Source organism: Montipora capricornis, chromosome 3 (genome assembly GCF_036669925.1).
Source record: "Montipora capricornis isolate CH-2021 chromosome 3, ASM3666992v2, whole genome shotgun sequence".
Classification (NCBI taxonomy): Eukaryota; Metazoa; Cnidaria; class Anthozoa; order Scleractinia; family Acroporidae; genus Montipora; species Montipora capricornis.
In genome coordinates this window covers 13,471,015-13,490,862 of record NC_090885.1, presented here as the reverse complement: position 1 = coordinate 13,490,862, position 19,848 = coordinate 13,471,015, and the positions used below count along the sequence as shown (strand labels likewise).

Here is a 19,848-nt window from a genome sequence, read left to right as displayed (position 1 = left end):
ATAATAATAATAATAATAATAATAATATTACATTTCTTCCTCGCAAATTCAACATACGTTTTCAAATACGCCTTACAAAATACTTTATACAATGACAAAAAGCAAAATTAAGATTACAGATCTGATATTATCTGGATAGTAATTCAGATAACAATGAGTTCTAATAATCAAAATCATAATATTTCTAATCAATAAGACTACTTCTAAAGTAAAAGCTTCTCCGATCTCGGTTCTAGAGACAGGTTTATTATGGCTTTACAACTGCCTAAACTGTCTAACAACTGAATACAAAAAAACTTATTGATGTCAGAGTTTCAATTAATGCATGCTTCTGCAAGGGCGAATCGATTATTTAAAACAAGGGCGTATCGATTATTTAAAACAAAGAAGCATAAATACAAACATAGCGAAAAGCTGAGATGCGTGTTTTAAAATCATCGCTTGTTTGTTTATAATTACTTTCTTATAAGCTCGTACGTAAACTTGTCCACAAGAACTGAGGTGAACTTCAAAATACAAGCTTAGGATGAACAACTGTAGATCCAGAGTAAGATTGGGATGACAGGTTAATTAGTTAAAAATAGCCGAGTAAATGCAAACTAGGATATAGCTTGTTGTTGTTGAAACTTTCATTGGAAAGTGCCAGATCGAAGTTGATCGACTTAGAATCTTAAAAGAACATTAGCCTCAATGGAAACTTTGTAAGAACAAGCAAGCCAAAGCTGCTATCACCTGCTTTTTCCACCCTCAAAAGCAGTCCTCGAAAAAGCAATACTAGATGTAAAATGAAAAGTTGCTATTGTTCGACGTAACATGCAAAGGAAAACCGCCGATGCTCCTTTCGTTTTCCTTTTTCCCAAACAAAGCAATGCTCTTATGTTAAACGACTTGCTACTTCCAAGTTGATTCCCATTTAATTTTAAAATGGTTGTCTTTTATATTTCCGTCAGGATAATGAATATACTATTTGCCAACTTCAGTGTCTGCACAATTTTTTTTTCTTATGGTTATATGCACTGGATTGGATGAAAAAAAACGAGGAAGTAATTTCTAAAAAAATAGTCTGAACAACAAATTAAACAGAAATTGAAAAACTTTATTTAACATCTTAACATTTTCTCGATCTGCTGTCGTTTATCTTTAATGCCGTTAACTGCAAACTCTGATAAGAAATATTTATCGAAAAGTATGAAAAAGGAATAAACGCCATTTTCGTTTTGACAAATAGCATTTCGAAACTACTTCAAAATCAAGTAAAGTGTGAAAGATTTGCTCAAGACGTTACTCTTTTTTGGTTACATGGATAAAAATAACCAATATAAAGTTTCAACAGATATCAACTGCAAGAAACGCCCACTATGACAAAGGGACTAAAAATCCGTAAATCCATGATACACTTATTTTATAAGAACCTTTCTTATATGAACTTTTAGGCTGAGATTAACCTGCAAAGTTAGGAACATACGAAGAACATACCCAGGCTCAGAGTCAGTTAAAAACGTCTTTAATTTGCTCATTTGTTTGTTTCTTTGTACTCTGGTACCAGAGGCTATTCGCGCGCGGCAGATGGAAATTCTTCGTTTCGCTTCGGTGGCCGAAGGCCGACGGCACGGGCGGCAAAAGAGAAATGATCGACACCGGAAACTGCGCAAGAAAAACCTCTGGCACCCAGTGTAGTTTTAACATATTTCCCTCCCTTCTACTGGCCTACCCTTCCCAGATCATCTCCAGTACCTCTCTCCTACCCCACCCTTCCTCCTATCCCCATTGATTACCACATGTGCCCACCCCCACTACACAACACTACTCACAGACATTTCAGATTTCTCACGAGCTTTCGGTATACTTACCAGAATTTGCTGCCAACTCCTTAATCCACTTGAGTACGTAAGCAATATTGATACCAATTCCTCAGAATAATTTATAAATGAATATTTGATTATTCTCCTCTGGTCACTTTCGGTCAAAACTTTGATTTATTCACAAATGTGCAATACGACACCAGAACATATGGCAGATTCACGCCAACACAATTGCTAAATAAAATCGATTTCTACAGAGAAGTAGAGGAATTGAAAAGCGACTGCTTCTCCCGGGGTTTGGATAACTGTCTCGAATTCTCCCATTTCCCCCTCGTCTTTAGATGAGGCCATGGAAACACGGAAAACGTCCTCTATTCACCTTTATCCCTCTGCGGCCATTTTGGAGTCCGTGGGGAATAAAGGCTTTGTCTTTGCATTATCTTTGCCCGTCCAGCCTCACACTGAATGAGAGGTTCGACGGGCAAAATACATTGAGTGATATGGGTCTATTGCTTAAATTTACAATGCTTGCAAATCTCTTACCTGGAATGCAGTGTCTGACACTTGCCGACCGCAGACTATAAACCCTAACTCGCAGTAAAAGATAACCGTTTTAAAATGGGTGCTTAACCCTAATCCAACTAAGCCGAGAACTCCTACCCTCAACAGCTAACGTTTTTGATAAAATTTCAAAGACTGATATACATACATACATACATAACTTTATTTATACTCGAATCAATTAGAGCTTGTTAGCAACAACAAATAATTTTATGAAAATTAGTTGAGAAGTAAAAGTGTTCGAGTTAAAAAAGAATTCGCTAAAAAAACGCTAAAAAATAAGATACGATAATGAACTAACGAATTTCATAATGTGTTATGTACAGCACAGAACGTAGCATACTTCCTGTTATTTGTGCAGCACCATATTTTGTTCCCAAGAAAACTCTCACGGAAAAAAGACATCCTATCAGATACAATTGCATGAACCCAAATGACAATTCCACCGATGAATTTCTTCAAGCCAGTAAGCCAAATATGTTGTTCAAATATCGCTGCCTTGTGCTCTGGAAGAATTTGCGAGGGAAAACGTTCTTAACAGGATCTTGATTGACGTTGTGTGGTATACTAAGTTCGACTACCAAGTTTACGTGGTTCTTCAATAAGAAAACCTCATGACCAATGTTATATATAAATATATATAACAGTGTTTCAGTTAATTGTCCTGTTAGACTACAGTTTTACATTTCGTCTGCCTTTTTGTATACTACTGAAAAAGAAAAAAAACAAACAAACAAATAAGGAAACTGATAAAGACTCCCAGGCTGCGTATGTCACGTCTGTATCTCAGCCCGAAGGTCCGAATAAAACAGGTTCTTATAAAACAAATACACTGAAGAGTGTAATTGGGATACAGACTCCTTCCTGTCACAAAGCCTCCAAACTCATTATTTTTCATTTTAAACTACTTCATAGAAGGATGACAACAAACGGTTACCTACACAATACTGGGCTCAAAACCGTGATGAGACTGATTGTAGTTTCTGTAAGCCGAATGAAAAAAAATCTTGAGCTCACTTTTTCTGGCATTGTAGAGAGTTGCCTTTTCTGGAAAATATTCCAAAACTTGCTCACAGGGAATCGAGTAACATAGCACATTACTTCTACCTTTCTCGTAGCTACAATCACAGTCATAAGTCGTTGGAACATCCCCCCTTACCCGTGCAATGTTGGATAGCGCAATGCACCCAAACTAACTGTTCAGTGCGTTTTAGCTACTAAACAACATTGAAAGGTGGGAGAGGGAGGGATGCTCCGTTAATTCCGTCAGTGTACCAAAAATGTGTCACTGATTGTAGATACTTTATCTGCATGTAAAATGACGCACGTATTGCCAAATATAACCAACTTCCCCATTGTGTTACAGTATTTTTGTGAACGGAGGATGAAAACATAGCCAATTGACATATTTACGAGAATGATGTACTAAGTAGTCGTAAAGAAAGTGCACTAATATTCAAATACATTGCAATTATTTTTTATTCTTTCTGTCTTACCTACCTGCCATGATTAGACTAGTGTAGCTATTTGTGGGTAGACATCTGTATTCTTTGTGAATTTTGTTTTCAATAAATTGCCGGGTGATGTTATTGCGGTTCAAATCAAACCAAAAGAGATCGTTTCTCGTTCAGTGATAACGGTCGTCCGTCTCTGTAATCTATATGTTCCAACCGCCAGGACTATATTCAGACTTCGGAGACTCCGACCATGCAAGTGAGACTACACACAAAAAAAATCACAATCTCAAACATGCTTCAACATGACAAGTACAAAGTTACCATCTTAATTATGAAGATCACCAGTTGGAAGCAAACCTATTATCTTGGTGGGATTAAGTTAGACCGCGTTGATGTTGAGAAAGACTTGGGGATTTTGGTTAGCAACAATTTAAGCTGGAACAATCACGTTGATGTTATTTCTTCGAAAGCTCAAAAAATGCTTAACGTCCTTTATCGAACATGCAAGGACATCAATGATATTAGAACAAAGAAACTGCTTTATATTGCTTGGGTTCGCTCGCGCCTTGAATATGCTAGCGTGGTATGGTCACCTCATACCAAACGAAACATCAACAATTTAGAACAGGTACAGCGCAGGGCTACAAGATTCATTCTTGGAAGGGATTATTCTGAGTACGAGCGTCTTAGTAAGTTAAATTTATTACCTTTGGAGTATCGGAGAGAAATTAACGATCTGGTTTTCTTTTTTAAGTGTCTTAAAAATGTATGTAAATTAAATATTTTAGATTATGTTTCTTTTCGTTCTTGTACTAAACCGCTTAGAAATGTTGACCATTTAACGCTTGATGTTCCTTTCAGCAGGACTGACGTTTTTAAGAATTCGTTTTTTGTTCGAATCTGTCATCTGTGGAACGATTTACCTCTTGGTATAAGAGAATCAAATACCTTATCAATTTTTCGTAAGAATTTGATAGCTTTTTATTATGATAAGTTTAATGTTAATTTCTTTTAACTTTCATTGTATTTTTACCCAATCTTTGTTATATTCATAGTAATTTTTAAGATAATTGTATTACTTAATTAATTTTACAGATTTCTATATAACGTAATGATAGGTGGCTTATTTTTAAGGAGTCTGGTACTCTGTTTTAAGCTTACCTCAGATTGAGCGTTTTTTGTAAATCTGAAAGTTGATTAAATAAATAAAAAAATAAAACCTCAAATAATCCCGAATCCCGAATCCCGCGGATTAAAAATTCAGGCTTGCTTTGCTTACCTAATTTTGATGGTCTTTCTAACTTTCATTTCGTGTTCATTTCACATTTCATATATCCTCAATTCACTTTGATCATTTCTATAACTATTGCATCAATCAACTTGGAACCGTAAGTCGTTCCTTGATCAATCATTCGGATTTGATCTGATCTCTATCATCAGATTGCTTAATTACTGTTTTCACAATGAGCGGTTTTCTGTAAACAGTATCAGAAGCACTATAGAGGCCTTCTCGCGCATGCACACGGCCCATAACCAGTGGTCAGCCGTTTACATTTAGCGAAACGTTGGCCTTGTAGAACTCACATTTTAACAGAATTAACTATAAAAGTGTAACTTACAGTGCTATTTATACTCATGTTATGTTAAGTTTCTAATTGTTAGCCCTAGTAACGGAAACGGGCCGACACAAGGGTAGAGAAAAACTCTGACCAGACCGGGTGGGAGTTGAAGGTAAGACCCCCGAATTGGAACACCGTTTCTCCACCGCCTGAGATACAAGGTCAGACAAGAACACCAAGCATTGCAAATTAAAGATATCGTGTCTTTGGAAAAGGAAAGGTGTGCAATCTTTGTTCTTAACAGTTAAGACGAGACAGAACTTCCTTAGACAAACAGTATCTTTTTTCTTATTATTTTAATAATTGAACGATTGACGCCATGATTGAGTTTCACGTTTCTATGACGTTGTTTTGTCTTGGTAGAATTAAGTGGATTTCGTAGAATTGGCCAATCACGAAATACACAAGAAATCTGCCGGATCAACCATAGAGTAAACAATAACGGGAAGCCCCGGTTTCGCCGCTTTTCTCTTTGACAATGTGAATATGTCGCGAAATTTAAAAGCCAGTAAACAAATGGTTAAAGAATCAAGGCAATCGCGAAGTTATTATCAACACTCACCTGAAAATTGAACCAAATTCCGCTTTATGTTGTTATCTAACAATATATCGATCTTCCGACAACATAGAAAACGTGATTTTCTTAAAATGTCCAAAGGCTTTGTTTAAGTTCTCCCACATTTTGCCCGCTTATACTATTTCTTTAGAGGTGCATCTTATTTTTTTTCGCAAGCAGACGAAAGCAGCTATTCGTCACGGCGAATCTTCCGCAAATGCGAGTTCCATTCCAGATTCACCTTCTCTTCAGAACTGGTTCCTGAGTGACCATGGTTCCGTTTATCGAGAGTCCCGAAACTTTTCGGCCATTTTTCGGGGACCTCATATCTCTCCCTACCTTTAAACCCAGGCGATTTTGAGTAATTAAACTTTTTGCAATTATATTGTTTCTTCAGGTCTTGCCTAAAACTGTTGAAAGACCAGCTTTCTAAAATGGGCAGATTGTATTTCCACAATTGGCTTTTCGGGCCCGGCATGTTAACGAAACGTTCGAGAAACGGCCCCTACTAGCTCCATGAGATCACGAGATTAATTCGGAAGAGAATTGGTAAGTCAATTTTTTAAAGACTTTCACACTACCAAAAAGCTCAGTGAAGATATCTACCTTTGTCCTTTGTTTTTTTTTTTCTTTTGTGTGGACAGGAATCCTCCTTGAAGCAAAATGAGTTAGATTGCTAGGACATTAGCGTTTTATGTTTACTTGACCTATCATAGCGGGGGATTGGTTATTAAGACGTAAGTTCTCAGATTAATTGTTGAATTGTCAAAACAAAACATTCCGCTAACCGCTCTACTCTTAGGCTGTTCCCTTTATTTCTCCGTTGACTGTCGTCCTACCGACCGAATTTTTTAGTTAAAAAAAAGCAAAAGATAGCTTTTAATCTGAAATATAAACATCCGTTTTTCCCGGATAGATGTCCAGTTTGAACTTCAACCCTAGAGTAAACGTGACAGCCGTCTTCTACAGAAGAGGCTTTCTGTCTGCGTGGGAGGAAAATATGTCAACACCAACTCTCTCACTCCTTTCTGCTCCCTGCCACTTGAATCTTTCGGCCCCTCAAAACTGTCTCTTTTATTTATTTTGCTTGGGATTCCATCCTTTTTTTCGTTATTTTTACTCCGACCGACCCAAAATTGGGAAATGCATTCGACGGTAAACGGAGGATAAAAGGGGCACAGCCTTCTCGGAATTTTCGACCTTTAAATAAATTACTTAAGGTTCGTCGAATAAACACCTCTTCAAATTGTGCTGTATCTTAACAACTTTCTGCTCTAACTTCTCTGGGCCTCTATATAGTGCAATTACACGAAATGTTCCTAAAAAGGAATAGATTAAGATGAAAATTACCCTCACTTTGTCTAATGCGTTCGCAATATTAAGTTACTACCAATTTGTTACAGGTAGCTATGTTAGTGCGTTAAGCAGTAATTGTAGTCGCAACACGTACGGTACAAGAAGAAAATTGATCTTCTGCAGGCTTCCATATACAAACAAACCATTTGCAGAACAAACTTACTGTTCCTTAATATTCTGCATTGGCAGGGAATAATAATGTTAAGAAAAAAATATTCCAGGAGAACTTGAAAATACAATGCAATGCGCATGGAGTAGCGAGATTGGTATACACGCTCTTAAGTTTCTGTTTTTATAACAACGTTCACGTTGAGATTAAACAACAGAGTTCAAAAACACACTAAGAACACGTGCAGGGATGGCGCAGTGGTGAGAGCACTCGCCTCCCACCAATGTGGCCGGGTTCGATTCCCAGATTTGGCGTCATATGTGGGTTGAGTTTGATGGTTTTCTACTCTGTACCGAGAGGTTTTTCTCCGGGTACTCCGGTTTTCCCCTCTCCTAAAAAAAACAAATCAACATTTGATTTGATTTGTATTAATTGTTGATTTCAGTTTGCAGTGTCCCCAATTAGTGCTCCAGCACTAGAAGACTATAAAACTTATATAAAAGAAGTTCCTTTCCCAACATACCTAGCTTGAGACTGTTTCTTTGAGAGTTAGTTATAAGAACGTCTTTATTTCTGTCATCTCGCTCATCTATGTTTTTGCTATTGTAAATAGTATAAATAAAGCTAAAAGAAATGTAAAACTGTAGTCTAACGGGACTGTTAACAAAGTCAAATGTTGTTTTCTGATTGCCTGAAACACTGAACAGCAACTCAGGTTGTAGTCGAACTTAGTATACCACACAACCTTAAGAACACGTTAAGAACGTTTGCAGGTTCAAATCGCAAAAGAAGAAAACGCTCAGCCTCAAGGTTCTTGCATTCTCTCAATGGAACTGAGCCTCGTCCACGCTGACTTATGTCGCTTGAAAATGTGTAAGTTTTGTGATACGTTTTAGCCTATAAATCATCCACACTACAACGGCTGAAAACGCCATCGGAAACAAATACTCGAAAAATTGGTTTCAAAAGCGGAGTTTTGAAAACCAGAGACTTCCAAAACGGCGAAGACACTCAGTTTTGAAAGCGAGTGAGTGTGGATTGTTGAAAATGTCAAAACGGGTGAAAGTTGTTGTTTACATTGAATGAAATAATTGGATTTCAACTTTTTAAGAGGTTTACTGAACACACGAAAACTGTCACGAATCGCAAGACCTAACCTTAACCTTAATAACTTTGTCGTCTACAGATATACTCAAATTAAACCCCCGCAACTTTGAGCTGATGCATAGTCAATATACATGAGATTTCATGGAACGTCTGTATGTGTTTTATAAATCGGTATTGCATGCATACACTCCTTTTCTATAAGAACTTCTAATTTTAGGGCTGAACCTGAAACGCCTTTATTTTTTGCGATTTATAATGGCAATGGGACCGAGAGGAGAACAATCCAGGGACCAATCGGGCGAGTGATTTCGCGCGATGACTATTTAAAAATTCTCGCGCGATTACTTCCTGAATCCTGATATCAGTTAATCGTAACTATTCCAAAATACGAGAAGATGACTGTTACAAAATTTTTATACCTTAACCTGCTAATTTTTTCTTAACTTTTTTTTTTTTAATAGTTCTGGAAAAAGATCAATAATTCAAGTATAACTAGAGCGCGCTAGATGACGCGTGCAACTGTCCAATTACAAACTGTCCAGGGCTGTTCATAACCAATCAGATTCGAGAATTTTGTACTAGTTACGATTTCACCAGAAACAGAGTTGTTCTTTATTGTATCTTGCAATACTGAAGAAAACCACATTGTTAATGTTTTAAAAAAAGCGTCTTTAAGTATTTGAGTTAATAGTACTGTTAGACTACAGTTTTACATTTCTCTTACCCTTATTTATAATACCAACAAAACCAAAACACGGCAAATGAGCAAAATTAAGGCGTTCTAAACTCAGTCTCAGTTTTGGTTTGTTCTTAGTATGTTCTTAAAATTTTGGTTTATTTTAGTCTGAACGTTAAGGTTAGTACAAAAAGAGTATATTACATGCAACCGATATAGTAAACAAACGGACAATAAGTAATAGTATAGAGCCACTTAAATATTCTAACTTCGACAGCTAATGAGCTCTTATGACACGCATCCATTTCACATTGGCAAAATAAATAATCACATATACACATTAAGTTAAAGAAAATTTAAATGCAGAAATAAATAAATAGCAAACACATGAGAAATATATTTGACTGCGAGACTTCAAGAAACCACAAGGCTTTTATGAATGTTAACCTTAGCGCTTGACGATGCTAGGTTTCAATCCTTTACTACAGTAGGACGATTAATTTACACCGTAAGAGAACTCAACAGGAATCCGACAAGAATGAACATATGATTTGCTCCGCACGAAATCTACCACCAAGACAAACCACCACCACCGTACCGGTTGTGAGACAACCACTTCCCTACTCTTCTCGTACAGTGTGTGGGTTCTTGAACGTCCCACACAAGTTATGTTGGACGGGCCCATATACGGTTTATCATCCCTATCTGAGAAGACTCGAAAGTCTAACCACTTGTGGCAGATGTCATTACAAAGACAGCACTTTCTCCTCAGTTATTTAAAGACCTTGAGTGTTGGCGGACTGGCCGAAGTTTTAATCCTGCGACCTCCCGCCCGGTGGTTCTCAACCAACTGAGCCAAACGGTCGTCTGTTGATCGTGATAATTAAAACAACAACGGAAAACTGAAGAAGGTTTATTTTCTAGTGCACCTGTACGCAATTTCAAATTGTTGAATGAAACAGTCACGACTTAAGACGTAGACGACGTGCAGTCCCTCTTTCGCCGGCGCGTAAGTTAGTCGAAAAAGAGGAGGAAACAGGAACGAGAAAAAATGGCCGCTCGGTGTCCTTGAATCCAGATTTCACGCGGCCATTTTTTCTCGTGCCTGTCTTCTCGCGGTCGACTAGCAGACGTGCCTAATATTCTAAATCATTCCAACTGATCATGTTTCCACTCATTGTCTCCTCCAAACTCTCTGAAGCGTATGTTCTTCATAAAAGTTGCGCGAATAACTTTATTATTCCTCATCTTCAAACGATTTATCAGGATTAACAAGACGCGTACGGCTAAAATCGTGAGAGAAAACAACAAGCTTGCCCGTGACCCGAGTATGACCACATTTATAAACACTTGAAGTTTGTGACAACGCCAATGCATTAGACTTTAATCTTCTAATTTTCAACACAGTGTACGTTTAAAATAAAAACCTCCGATCAAATAACAGTTTATTGAAAATGCTAAATTACTGATAAACCTAATTAAATACTCCTTTCCTGTTGTTTAAGTGACCACACAAACAGCCCATTGAGGGTGAACTTTAGCGAAATTTTTCAAGTCGTTTCAACCGTGAACAATGTGAGAGCTAACTGAATTTAATACTTTACTAGCTATTTGCGTGGTATTCAGGTTTGCTTTAGATCATTTTCGTTATCGTAACCGTAGTTAATTGTAAATCCACACGTAAAAAATTGTTTATTCATATTTTGTTCAGTTTGTGAATTGCAGGTTGGCAAATTGTCTCAAACTACGATATATCCCACACTGATCTGGTTTATAACAACAAGGAATATTGCGCAAGCATTTTGCCGAATTCTTTCGATTTTGATGCTAAATTGAGTCCCAAAATTGAGATTTGTATAACACAGAGATACGCTCTTGAATGCTATTTGCGAATAAGCGGTCTGAAACGGGAGTTAAATGTAAATTCCATCGTACTGTATCTCGTGTCTAAGATAGCTCCAATGCATAAATTTTAAGAACAGCAGAGATTTTCTCGAATATATCTCAGGTCGCCCTAGAATTCAAAGATTTACAGCTTTCATTGATTGAAATTAATGTGTCAAATACAACGTAAACATAAGGAGATGTATTGTCCAAACCCAAACGTATGTGTGACCTCAAAAATTAAAGCTTTACGATCAGTTAACAAATTACTTACCAGATAGTCACCATTTTATCCATAATTGTGGCCAAGTAATCCTTTACTTCCTCAAACAAACTCCTTGTGTGTTGTCTTCAAGGTAATCACTTGCTAAAACATTGCAGGCTTGCGTGATTTCTTCAGGTGTTTCTTCCTAGTGTGCAATTCAATAATTTTGGCCGTCAAAATTCATTTCGCAAACGTGACGATTGAAAAGGCTAATTAACATAAGTGAACTATGCACCCATGTCTCAATGAAACTTAACACTCGATAATTAAATGTACACATCTTATAGGGGAGTTTTTAGCAAGGGTGATGAGTGGTGGGGGCAAGTCTGTTTTGAATAACAATTTGTGAGGTAAGTTTATAAGAGGTTTAAATACATCCTGTGGAAGAAGAAAGCAATCCCATTGAAAATTACTATAAATTTACTTCCACAAAGAGTGTGACGTCACACAATTGTTTGAAAATGTTTCCGTGTCCCCGTTTCTCCTTCCGGTGAAGAGAACCGAGCTACACCAAGGCCATGTTTTAACAATGCGTAATGATCTCTCATCCAACAGCTGTCCGGCTTTTGATAAGCGAATCCAAACGACGGTTGAACAAAAACACTATATCAATTTGGAAGAAAGATGTTGCAACTTAGGCTGCAGGGAAATAGATGTAATAAGTCATATGTTAAAATTTATCTGGGGCAAACATCAAAATGGATATGTTAAAATGCGAAAAACCCAGCGGACAAATTTAGCACAAGGAGTGTCCCAGCTTTACGTGCTACCAGCGCATAACTTCCGTTCTCGATTCACGACTTTCATGTCCTCTCCCTGACAGGAAACACCAATTAAAAAAAAAATGTTTTTTTTAGGTCTTACTAACGTATCTAAATTAGTCAATAGCAGGAGTCACGTTACACAGTTTTACCCTAGTACGGTAACCGGTTTGCATTTTCATTTAACTGACCTGGGTAAAAAAATATTGAAGCTAAGGCCCGTTTTAAACGTTGCATTTTACATGTGCCAAATGTAATGCAAAGGAGAAAAATCAAATTTGTTTCGCTCATTTGCATTAGATTCGGCACATTTAAAATGCGACGTTTAAAATGGGCCGAAGGTCACACTAGGTACTGTGGGTTGTCCCGGAGAAAGTATTAAAGGAGTTCATTAAATTTCACTTGCGCGATTGATTGTAAAATCAAACCAAATTCGCTGTTACTCACGATGTTAATTCTTTGAGCAAAGCGGACAAAAAAATTTTTGCCATGAAGCCGAACGATTTCGCGACGGTTGAAACGAAGGAGGAGAGCTTCGATGCTTCAAGTCTGAGCCTTCTCTGTTTTAGTTTGGCATCAACAATCCCCGCACGTGATGCATCAAAAGCAATCATCGAGAACCTCTTAAAAAGGTCATGATAGACGCACTTTCCACATGTTACTTCGTGAAGGATACACAAACATCACAAACATATTGGCTGCTGTACAAAGTCCCCAATAGAGAATCCTCCAACGGGGATTTGAGTGAAATCCGTAATTTTTTCTAACTTGCTGTTAATGTTAGTTACTACGTTTATACATAATTTTGACTTGGTCAGTCAATTATTGCTACTAAGAAAGCGGGTTTTGTCCTTGTTATCCTTGAGTTTGTTTTACTCATCTGTCTACAAGAAATAGTTAAGCCAATTAATCGAAGGTATCATTTTTGTTAAGATAATTTGAATGCTTTGTGATTACAATCAGTTGCAATACGTTTTAATTGATCAAGGAAGTTGACCGTTTGAGTTGAAAACCTAATGCGCGACAGATCACTGAATCGATTGGATCAATGTTTGTTTTTCTCCGACGATTCTCCAGTATATTAAAGCAATTAGTTAATGTCTGTCAGACCACAACACTGGTGCTGATTATTCGCGGACGTTCTTCTGTTTGAACAAAGCACTATTGATACACGTTGGGATAAGTAGCCGACGATAATTGCTACTTACCACCACCGCAGCTTACCCTTTGCGCTCAGACCTACTAGACTAAGTACTATGGCCGTCGATCATCTGAGAACTTTATGAACGATATCAACGGTTTTTCGTACTCTCTTAACATTGTCACATAGTCATGATTTAACGCGGTTGCAACTATGGTCGCGTTAGTGTCGTCGTGCGAAGTACTTTGCGTGCCAATCGTGACTGAATTGAATTATAATGCCAGAACGGTGTTTAACTAGCTGCATATGGACTTGTCAGCTGTCTGCCGACTTCACCTCACTGCATCGAATTTCGCAATTTATTCTCGTTTATTTTTTATTTTAGAGCAGAATCCATGGTTGTGGTCTTTCTGCGTAGTTCAAAGCTGAGTGCGTTCACGCATATTTTGACTATTTTCTTCTCCTCAACAGCCATCAGTGTATCTATGTATCGGTAACATACATGTGAAGAACCCGGCCGAGGGATTTGGTGAGCCTTCGTAATGGAGGGAGAGTTTCAAAAAGTTTCAGGTCGGTTCTAGCCTTTCATACTTCTTAAACAAAATAACACGCCAGATTTTTGACATCAAATCATGAATAGAAAACTGAAAGTTTTTGATCAAATATTAGTACTTGGACTTGCTGCCAAAAAGGATAAAATTCGACGGGGGTCTCAGTCCTGGTAGATGAACTTGAAAAAACCGGCTCCAACGAGAGTTTCTGGACACCTAAACGTTCGGTCAAACGGGTCACCTTTTAGTTTCCTTAATCCTTGTTTGAGTATTTACGAGCTTCATCCATTTTGGAATTGAAAAAAAAAATGCTCTGCTCACTTCAGTTATCCTCACGTTTCAAACAACGATGTCGAGTTAAGTGTGTAAAGATTGCATTTTTTGGATGCTGACGCCTCCATCTTTTTAAAATAAACGAACAATAAAGGAATCAAACTGAATTTAAACGAATCAACAGGGCTGTGTGTTAAAGTATACCCAGAGCAGAACACAGTCCATTCTAAAAATAACTGATTAGATGCCTGACCTTTGTTCACATCCCCAACAACGTTTTGTTTCTCTCAACACGCACCCTGACAACAATCCAAGGAACGAAAGCCTGGATCTATTTTCAAAAATTAGGCTAAAAAAGAGATGCACAATACATTAGAGTCAAAAGAAAAGATGGTTTCAAAGATGGTCGAAACTCGGACCGCCTAATCCGTCTACATATTGAAAGATACCAAGGACTTTGTCCCTCGATATCTTAGGACCAGTAAACTGACAAAGATCTGTTAATAGCCTGTCATAATTCTTGTGTCGTAGAATTCTGACTTACCAATTTTCTCGTGCTTAATTCTTCGTGTCTGCTTTTATCAGCCATGGAATGATCACCATCCCAAACTAACTCGTCCCCAGTCGATTCTCGTGTCTACTTTAGCAACGCGCAACGCAAGGCGAGGGGTAATGGAAAGGAACTTATTTTTTTGTCATTGTTATTCATAGGATTTTGAGACGGTATTTACACATTGAAAAGTTAAAAATATGGGTCCGTCGGACGAAGGTAAAGAGAGCAAAAATGGAGACGGCCTTATATAGTGACTTGTTACCAGCACAAATTTTGTGCAATGGACACGATAATGGTAAAGAGATTTTTTTCTTCTTATAGGTTACGTCTCCTAGGAGCCTAGTGGCCCATCAGGCCGGCGCTTATCTCCGGTTACTTTAGCATAAAGCGACTAGGAGTATTTCAACTCCCTCCTGGATGGGATGCTAGTCCATCGCAGGGTTACCCCCAGCATTAAATTTGCCGTTACCTATTTATACAACTGGGTGAAGAGAGGCACTGTGAGGGTAAAGTATCTTGCCCCTGAAAAACACAACACAATGACCCGGCCAGGGCTCGAACCCGGACCACCCGGCCCAGAGTCCAGCGTGCTAACCGTTAGGCCACCGCCTGTATTCTACAAGCTTATTTATCGTTTAAAACTTTTTGCATGTGCGATGAACGTTTTTCTCTCAGTATTCGGCAAAGTGTCATGCTATCCATTTTACTTTTTCGATAATTCGCGTTGAATCATAGGCAGCCCAAGTTCGCGTCACTAGAGAGCGTGTAATAATTGATTACTAGTGGAAGATGACCTTTGAGTAAAAGCGGTGTTGCGTTACAGGCAGCCGTTGAGAATTTAAACGCGTTGTAAGACTTTGTATGGGAAATATAATACCGAAGATTATGAAGCCTAAAAAACGCTCAATTTAACGTTCATTCAATAAAATGAATAAAAATGACTTAACTCTGGTGTATTTTTGTGCCTTTTGGAGCTTATTTTACCGTTTCGGGAATTCCGTGTTTTCAATGTTCTAAGACGTCGTCTTAGAACATTGAAAACACGAAGTTCCCGAAACGGGGAACGGGCTTTTACTCAAAGGTCATCTTCCACTAGTAATCAATTATTACACGCTCTCTAGTGACGCGAACTTGGGCTGCCTATGGTTGAATCGGTTTCAAATTTTAACAAAAAAGGCAAAGACGTTTGTGACTCAAGGCTGTTGGAAACAACACAGAATTATGCCTTAGGTAATAGACGCACGAAAGACTGAGCCTAAATTACACGTACCCGGTATAAACTCGTATTCTAAAAGGCCCACCAGAGTTTTTCATGATTCACTCATTCTCGTGTTTTGTTTGCTTTTTTTTGCTTTTTTTTGCTTTTGTTTGTTTGTTTATTTTTTGTAGCTAATGAACAATTTAATCAAGCGCAGTAAATTTGTCATGGACCTACCTTAAACTGTTAAGGAAACTGTAATACTGCTGCAGCGATCTCGCCATCTCAAACAAAACGCCTGAATGCCCAAACTTCTGTTGTGAAAGCTTAGATTTCAGGCAATTCCCAAACAAAAACGTTGCGTTAATTTGAGCAAATGCTGCTCAGCAATTTTTTGTTTCATCCTGTTCAGTATAATTACTTTTGTGCAGTGTATTGTGCTTAGTAGATCATTATTTATCTACCAATGAAATTAATTCGTAGTTTGATGGGGATCATCTGTCATCCTGTGTTGCTCTTGTAATTAATTTTATCTGCAAATGGAAGATATTCAATTCTTTTCGGATAAGCCTATAAACCGTAGGCACCGTCTCATAACACTTTCGGTTTAATCAACTAACCCTGTGGGACGTTAAAGAACCCACACAATGTTCGCGAAAAGTAACGGGAAGATCTGGTGATGGAGTCTGTTATCCTTTCACCGATTCAAGGGTTGTGTGGGTGAGATCAAAGGTGGACTGAGCTGGGCGCCTTCTATGGGCTGACATCCAATCTCACCCCAGAGAAAAAGACTGTAAACCCTCATGAGACTGTATGTCATATGGGCGGTATACAAGTCCATTACTATTGCTATTCTGCGGCACCGTGACCTGCGCACTGAAAACTAAATGAAAGTTCATTTTTGGAGCTGAAAAATTCCATGCACTACTGTACAATCCAGATGGCTCGCTAGATTTTGGTGTAGACTTTATGGGATCACGCTGATTGGACTTAAAATACATTTACAAATGGTTAGACCTTCAAGCCGGATAATAGATCAGGCACCGTCTCACAACAACTGCTTCATAAAAACTCTAGGACGCTATTAAAGAAGCCACACAGAATGTTCAAGTTCGCAAATGAGAAGAGTGCCGCAGCAGACGACAGTAACCAGCCTAAAACACGATCGAGCTAATTAAGCTGTTTTGGAAAAGAAGAATGACTTTAAAAAATATGCAAGGTTAATTTCGACTGCGGCTAACCTTAATTAACTGTAGCAGCAAAGATGCCCTCTTCTCCTAATTTACGTTGACGTTTATTATATTCTGAGTGTACCTACTCCTCCTCACACACGCATTTCTTCCCTTTCGAAAAAAATAAAAGGATCAACAGTCGTAATTTGAAAAACAAAAAAACTTTTTTATCATTTGACTAAAGCTTTTTTATGATTACAGGAAGTAATTATTGATGTTTACATAACCACACTCGATTCAGCGATCTAGCGGAATCATTGAGCACACACAGTCAAGAAACAGAGGGAAGTCGAATGTGAAAACGCCATTTTCTTCAAAAACACATATGTCGAAATCGTAAATACTAATTTCGATGCTTTCTTTTTCTATTCCATAAACGAAACTTTTTGCCCTTAAACGCGGCATCCTAAAGACGAACAGCCCTCCATGGCACGATTTCTATCATTCAAAAAGCAATCTGTTTTTAATGATAATTACATGCAACAACGATTATCCGGTTATATTTGCGATAATATTGTTATGCTTCTCTGATATCGTGCTACCAAGGCAGGTGGTCTTCCCATATCCTTCTGAATTATCCAAATATAAAATCAGATTCAGCAAATACTCCTCAGAAGACATTTCGTTGACAATCTACATGTAAAATAAGTGGCAGGCACAGAATTGAACTGAAAGCTGAATGCCCAAAAGGCTAGAATGACCTCAGATATTCAAGTTTGACATCGCTCATATTGTATCTGTATTCATATTTCACTACCTCGCTGATGCAAAAATTTTTCCCGTCCGCTTCGGGAAAACCGGCTCGGGCAGTTACCTAAAAAGGGACAGATCGCAGTTTACGAGATCTAGATATAACACAACCCATTTGTTTTAAGTTTGCTTTTGCCGCTTTCGTTTTTGTTTTCTTTTGTTTTTTTTTCCACACCGCTTCCCGAAGTAAATCATCCTGCTCAGCAATTTAAGACATTGAATCAATCTATAAGCTATGGCATGGTGTATGAAGAAAGAAGGCAATTTCCCTTTTGCAATGAATTGACCCAGTAGGACGTCTTTGCGGTGTTGTTTTTTTGTGACCGATGCAAGGGAAGGCCACCTATTGTGATATCAATTGCGATGAGTGAAAAACTCGGTTTTGTTGTTAAGCCAGCCCAGCATCCTGGCGATCCGCAAACTCATGTCACATCGAAAATGTTGATCCGGCCTATAGCTGTGAGGGCTGCATCATTTCTTTTTAATCTGATAGCTCGACATGGCGCATTTCACGCTTGCTATAGATGATTTTCAATCAATCTCTAGAGACACAAATAACAATAATATAATGTACAATTGCTCATGGACGAATAAAAGGAGCTAATTAGAAATCTTTTGTTTTCGTCCACTACAATGCCGGCTAAGATGGCGTAACGTGGAAACGACCTATAGCCTCTTTCGTGCGAGGTCTTTCATCGAGGCTAAACTAGCGCAAAAGAAGGCGATGGCGAGATCTAGTGATGAGGGTTCCGGATTTACATGGATAATAATTCCGCGCAGATGACCTCCTGCGTTTATCTACGATTCTCCCGAAAAATACCCCATAACACTTTGTCGAAATTAGTGCTAAGCAACGTGCTGCTTATCAGTAAAAATTCATCTTTTCATGGTTATTATTATAATCAGTATTTTTTTTCTTTTTTCTTTAGTTCATCAGTGCAACCAAAATCTGTTCACGAAAGTGAAACTGTCTCCCCACACCGCAAATATGCAGTCTATCAAGTTTGGTTGCTGAAGGAGATCTGCGACAAACCCTCCTTTCAAAAATATGCATGTTTATATCGTTTAACGGTTTAACTTGTAGATAGATTGCTTTGATCATCAAACTCATAATGTAGGATAGCAAACTAAAACAAATAATTACCTTTATCACCGAAATTAACCACCACTGTCCTGCACGGAAAGAGAGCAAGATTTTACGTCTCCGTTTTCGAAAACGTTTTAGCGTTACGTTGATCTCGCAAATTAACAAGCCTTGTACTGACATCATTTAGCTTTGACTAGACGAAACCGAAGGAATCAAATGTTTAAAATATATTATTTAATTTTACTCGACCACGGTGGGAAATACTTCGCCGATGGAAATTACGTCCGTAAATATATAAAATTGAATTCTCTTACCTTTTCGTCTCCTCAAATGCAAGGGTGAAAACGCGTTTTATCTGGAATTCAATCGAAAGAAATGTAATTTACTAGTCGCTCTGTCTAGTTCCCGGAATATAGAGGCAAAGAGGGGGCTCTCCACAGGCACGTAGCTTTCGCTAAGAAACGAGTCCAGCAGTTTCTGATAATCACCATCTTTTTTTTTTTTCCGGCGCGTCTCTCAGATAACACGAAGAAGGAAATCATATTTGAGCAAGCCTTGACATTTACCTCACCTTAGGGTTTACATAGCTATATCCACAGAGGCACGCGAAAGAACAAATATAGAACAAATACTGTTTGAATTATAATTTCTGTTTCTCAGCTAACGTGTCACCAAAAATAGGTAATCAATCATTCTAAAAATAAATTGTATTGGCTCCAAAGACAACTGAAAAGCCCGGACATGAGCGGTGGAACTGGGGAGGGGTAAGGCTGGAGGGCTTTCAAGCATAAATATAAAGGTTCTGTACGTAACTTCTTTACTTTTCCATTTTGGCTCGAGATAAACACCCCACGGAGAATGCAATTTCAAGTCCTATAGAAATGAATTGACAAAAATTGGAAAAGATGAC

The 19,848-nt window shown here is 38.1% G+C and overlaps 1 protein-coding gene and 1 long non-coding RNA gene across 8 annotated transcripts in view; one reads left to right on the top strand and one right to left on the bottom strand.

Moving 5' to 3' along the window:
* The window catches only part of LOC138042277 (uncharacterized), a 27,915-nt gene extending 8,689 nt beyond the window's left edge, over positions 1-19,226 (top strand). Inside the window, exons 2-5 of one of the 2 annotated variants that reach the window (XR_011130971.1) lie at positions 6,393-6,544; positions 13,766-13,864; positions 14,830-14,966; positions 18,781-19,226. This is a non-coding gene — a long non-coding RNA (uncharacterized lncRNA). The remainder of the gene's footprint in view (positions 1-6,392; positions 6,545-13,765; positions 13,865-14,829; positions 14,967-18,780) is intronic. The other variant, XR_011130970.1, reaches the window with a different exon arrangement.
* The window catches only part of LOC138042275 (octopamine receptor beta-2R-like), a 23,857-nt gene extending 4,009 nt beyond the window's left edge, over positions 1-19,848 (bottom strand). Inside the window, exons 1-4 of one of the 6 annotated variants that reach the window (XM_068888122.1) lie at positions 14,663-14,750; positions 14,372-14,467; positions 11,402-11,537; positions 7,233-7,314 (exon numbers count right to left, since the gene is read on the bottom strand). The gene's annotated coding sequence lies outside the window, so the exon portion shown is untranslated. Of the gene's footprint in view, positions 1-3,863; positions 4,083-7,232; positions 7,315-11,401; positions 11,538-14,371; positions 14,468-14,662; positions 14,751-19,252 lie in introns of those variants that run through there. The other 5 variants (XM_068888121.1, XM_068888118.1, XM_068888117.1 and 2 more) reach the window with 5 other exon arrangements.